This window comes from Palaemon carinicauda, chromosome 5, assembly GCF_036898095.1.
Source record: "Palaemon carinicauda isolate YSFRI2023 chromosome 5, ASM3689809v2, whole genome shotgun sequence".
In the NCBI taxonomy this organism is placed as follows: domain Eukaryota; kingdom Metazoa; phylum Arthropoda; class Malacostraca; order Decapoda; family Palaemonidae; genus Palaemon; species Palaemon carinicauda.
Window position 1 is genome coordinate 107,797,494 of NC_090729.1, and position 5,000 is coordinate 107,802,493.

Here is a 5,000-nt window from a genome sequence, read left to right on the forward strand (position 1 = left end):
ATAAGCAAATAACAGAGAATTCTAGTACCCAAAAAGCTTCAACAGTGTAGTCTCACAAACGGTGACGTCACGAACTTCTACCGACTTTTGTCAGCTTAGATATTAATCAGCGTGTGGGTAAGGGTACAGGTAAAGGTGTCTGGTTTCAGTTCCAGTATCATCAGAATAGATTCTCACCAGGACGTCAACCGGGCAAGCCCAACCCCCTACTGTGACGCCCAAACACAGCAGTGACCTCCCGTGTAAACACCTTAAACTCATGGTCCCGGGCTGGGATCAATCTGCTGCGATGCGAACGCTAGGCGAACACTTTACCACTGTACTACCAAGGAGGCTAGACCTTGTATTCTACAGATCTTGCCACAAAGGATTAGTTATGCCAATTCTCAACTCTTGGAAGTTACATTGCAGCTTCCCTTGTGTATTACCTTGGATGTTATGATGCCAAAAAACGTCAAATCAATTAATTAACCTTCAAGGAATAAATGAAGTCTCTATTTGGGATTAGCATAAAATGTTCACAGGCGCGGAGCATTAATAATTTGGAATTTGTATAAGTTACTTACAGATGTATAAAACAACACTGGCATTAGTAGAGGAGATCACACACACATATGAAACAGCCAGTCTGTCACAAGCACAAGTTATTCGCAGATATAGAAAAAAATCGTAATGTTTAATCTTTTTTTTTTTTCCATCATAGTTTATTTATATCGGACTATTTTTGGATGGGTAATTCAGCTTTGTGAAAAAGACCAACTGAAAAGGGAGAATAATAAATATCTATAAACAAACCATTATTTGGCTTCTATTTAAAGACCACACAGCTGTTATTTTTCGTTTGGAAAATTCTGTATAAAATAACAACCATATGTAAACGACGGTTTCGATAACATCGTAGCATTGATCGTTGGGGCCATTACCAGAAGCATGCCTAAGGCATTCGAATTGATATAATATAGCAATAGGAATATGAAGAGAAAATCTTTGCAATCGTATTATTTTGGGTTCGAGTTCTCTCAGCCACAGTGAGCAAGGGGACAAAACTGGAATGTCTGGAAAAATCTGAGTACACGGAACAGAGGCGTTACATAATGGTCCTAGAAAATCTGGATCGTGAAATACATAAAATAGTTTTATGTTGCTGGAAACCTAACAACGTCCTTAATTTTCTTTCTTTAAAGAATGGCTGGAAAGGGTAAGGGAAAGAGCTTCGCTTAAAATTCGCTAAACTCTGCCCAGCATCTTATTTTCTACGAATTAATTCAAGGCAATATTCTTTGCCTTTGTCTTTGATGATGGAATGAGGAAAGAGCATTACGCTGATATTCGAAAAAGGATATTTAATTTGCATGTATGATACAATATATCTGAAGTTTTATATTTATTCACAACATAAGTTTTGTATGCAAACAGTGACAGTTCATAATATTAATTTTATATACATTCACAAGTGTATTTTTCTACTACATATTGTAGTCAATAATCTAGAATTATCAAGCTATCATGAAAGCCTATATAGTAAATTGACATGAGAAATGAAATATTATTTGAAAGTATATTCATTAATGTTTCGCATTGAAAATGCTTATATAGTTTCTCATAAAATTGAATTGAACATTTTTAAATGGGTCTGAATATACATTTGAAGCATGATTTTGAAGAAAAAGGGACGAAGACTATTAAGTCAACGGATGATGGTTTTGTCATATAGCTATAATAAATATAGATTAAATCAAATGGTGACAGGCTATGGCCCATGAAATATCGTATCCCGTGTAATCATGCAATTGTATAATATTTAATTTCGTATAAAGTTGTGTTCAGTGTTTATGGCGTTGTAGATTCATACAAAACAACAGAAATGCTTGTCCAAGAGAACGAGACAGGAATTCTTTCTTTTGTCATAGGAGAAGAGATGAAAAAAAAATTAGAGAATGAGACAGCAAAGAAAATTTAAGACTGAACCCAGGATAGTAATCCTTACCCTCTCGTTTATGAAACAGGAAGAAAGCAAAAAGAAGCAAGAGAAAGACTGTCTAGTTTAAAAAGATACAAATGCTGTGAAATCCAGAGAGAGATAATTTTGATGAAAGTGAGAAGTTTCGGACAAAAATCTTCCCAAGTTCCTCCTCTTCCCGACCTCATTTAAGCTGCATCTTTTATCTTTTTGAAAGTCTCCTCCCGAAACTCATCACGCAAAGCGTTTCTTTATATCTCCTTTTAATTCCAGTTTATATCAGACACTTCCTCAAGATCCAGTCCTGAAGAAAGGAAGGAATTAAGCAATTCAAATGTGGTCCTTTTTTTTTCCAATGTCCAGAGAAGGAAATATAGTTTTTATCCACTAATGTATTAAATAAATTCCTCCGGAATCAGACTTTGGTTTTCTCCTCTGCATTATGTTAATTTTCCCTCCGCTTTCCGTTGTCGTAATGCTGAACCGATCACTGTGTCGCAATGCTGTTATTCTCATTTACATTTAACAGACTTTCTTAACGTTGCTTACAGTCTTTCTTTTTGACCTGTTTATAGTCTCCACATCTTCCGCCCTTTGTTATTCTATGCTCCAACTTACTGTCCTCTAAAGGAGAACATATTCCCTTCACAACTCACTTCTTACATCCTACCTCCTGTACCGTGCAAACCGAAAAAAAACTTTGTCCTTTCCAACCTTCTTTACTTCTTGTGTGTATTTTTCCTTTTTTCTTCAAAAAGGAATACTAATTTTGCAATATATCATTGTCATCTTGCTCTGTTAGTTCTTTTTGGACACTGTTGTAATAACTATATGCAGTTGTATCCATAGAGAAAATATTGGAAGGTGTAATGTAGAAATTTCCCAAAATGAGTAAAAGATCATCAGCCTGTTTGAGGAAATCCAAGAATACGATTGAGTAAATATAGATAAGTTTAAAGGTTTAAGATATGTTTAATGTTTTAAAGGCCAGTTATGAATAGCAGACCATTCCCTGCAAATGAAATCTGATAATCCATCACCAACAGGAGACACTTGAAAGGTCGCTGCTCAATATCTGTCAAACAAAGGGATTGTGATCCCCCTGTGACGAGCAGAGAGAGGAGTTGTGAACTCAAAGGCAGATTGAAAACGACTGAGTTATATATTAAGGAACACTCTTCTTTATATACAAAACCTCAAGGCAACAGGACATAACATGTTCGAGAGACAGACAATGTTCAGAGCAAAACAGCAGACATGAATTTTCCTGTTCGTTTGAGTGCGAGGGAAGAGCGAAGATACAAGCATATTATATACAAAAGGAATTATTTACAATTGTGTGACACACGGTTGGTACATGGCTCCCCTCTAAAAATGACATACTGAACATGTTTAATAGGTGCCCTGGAACTGGAGAGGTAGTAGTAAAAACTGCGCCGATTAGCGACAGTGAGTGGCTGTAGAAGTCGTTGGTTTGGGTGCGAGCGAGTGGTGGATGATGGGTGGCTGTTGCCGCTCCGGCTCGTCACGTGGTAGGCGAGTGTGTCCTACGGCATTCCTAGGCGTGTGTGTCCTACGGCATTCATAGGCGAGTGTGTCCTACGGTATTCATAGGCGTGTGTGTCCTACGGCATTCATAGGCCTACGGGATTCATAGGCGTGTGTCCTACAGCATTCATAGGCGTGTTCTACGGCATTCATAGGCCTACGGCATTCATAGGCGTGTATGTCCTACGGCATTCATTGGCGTGTCCTACGGCATTCACGTCAGCTTCGGTTGAAGTTGATTAGATGTCCTCTTCGTCAAGAGTGGAGGCGTTGATGGAGGTTTGAAAGTCATGAAGTGGGTTCACATCACGCGGAGAGCCGTCTGCGGCAGGTTGCAGGCGAGTGATACTGGTCATTTTCCCGAGGGTGAGCGAAGCCCTTTGGTCGCCCAACGGTTGTTGAGAGAGCTGAAAAGGCGTTGCTATACGGGCGGCTGGCGACGGCGAGTACTGCTGCAGAAGGTATGCGTTGACGGCGTCATAGTAACGGTGAGAGGTGTAGGGGGGATGGGGAGGCGGGAGGAGCGGGTCACTCCGGGGTCACCAATGTGACGGTGCCGAGTAAGGGTGTGAACTCAAAGGCAGATTGAAAACGACTGAGTTATATATTAAGGAACACTCTTCTTTATATACAAAACCTCAAGCAGACAGACAATGTTCAGAGCAAAACAGCAGACATGAATTTTCATGTTCGTTTGAGTGCGAGGGAAGAGCGAAGATACAAGCATATTATATACAAAAGGAATTATGTACAATTGTGTGACACACGGTTGGTACATGGCTCCCCCTCTAAAAATGACATACTGAACATGTTTAATAGGTGCCCTGAAACTGGAGAGGTAGTAGTAAAAACTGCGCCGATTAGCGACAGTGAGTGGCTGTAGAAGTCGTTGGTTTGGGTGCGAGCGAGTGGTGGATGATGGGTGGCTGTTGCCGCTCCGGCTCGTCACGTGATAGGCGAGTGTGTCCTACGGCATTCATAGGCGCGTGTGTCCTACAGCATTCATAGGCGTGTGTGTCCTACGGCATTCATAGGCGTGTCCTACGGCATTCATAGACGAGTGTGTCCTACGCCATTCATAGGCGTGTGTGTCCTACGAGATTCATAGGCCTACGGGATTCATAGGCGTGTGTCCTACGGCATTCATAGGCGTGTCCTACGGCATTCATAGGCCTACGGCGTTCATAGGCGTGTATGTCCTACGGCATTCATAGGCCTACGGCGTTCATAGGCGTGTATGTCCTACGGCATTCATAGGCGTGTCCTACGGCATTCACGTCAGCTTCGGTTGAAGTTGATTAGATGTCCTCTTCGTCACGAGTGGAGGCGTTGATGGAGGTTTGAAAGTCATGAAGTGGGTTCACATCACGCGGAGAGCCGTCTGCGGCAGGTTGCAGGCGAGTGATACTGGTCATTTTCCCGAGGGTGAGCGAAGCCCTTTGGTCCCCCAACGGTCGTTGAGAGAGCTGAAAAGGCGTTGCTATACGGGCGG

The 5,000-nt window shown here is 41.3% G+C and overlaps 1 protein-coding gene across 1 annotated transcript in view; it reads left to right on the top strand.

Moving 5' to 3' along the window:
- LOC137641061 (uncharacterized) overlaps window positions 1-5,000 on the top strand; it is a 62,979-nt gene that overhangs the window by 18,315 nt on the left and 39,664 nt on the right. The window lies entirely within an intron of this gene.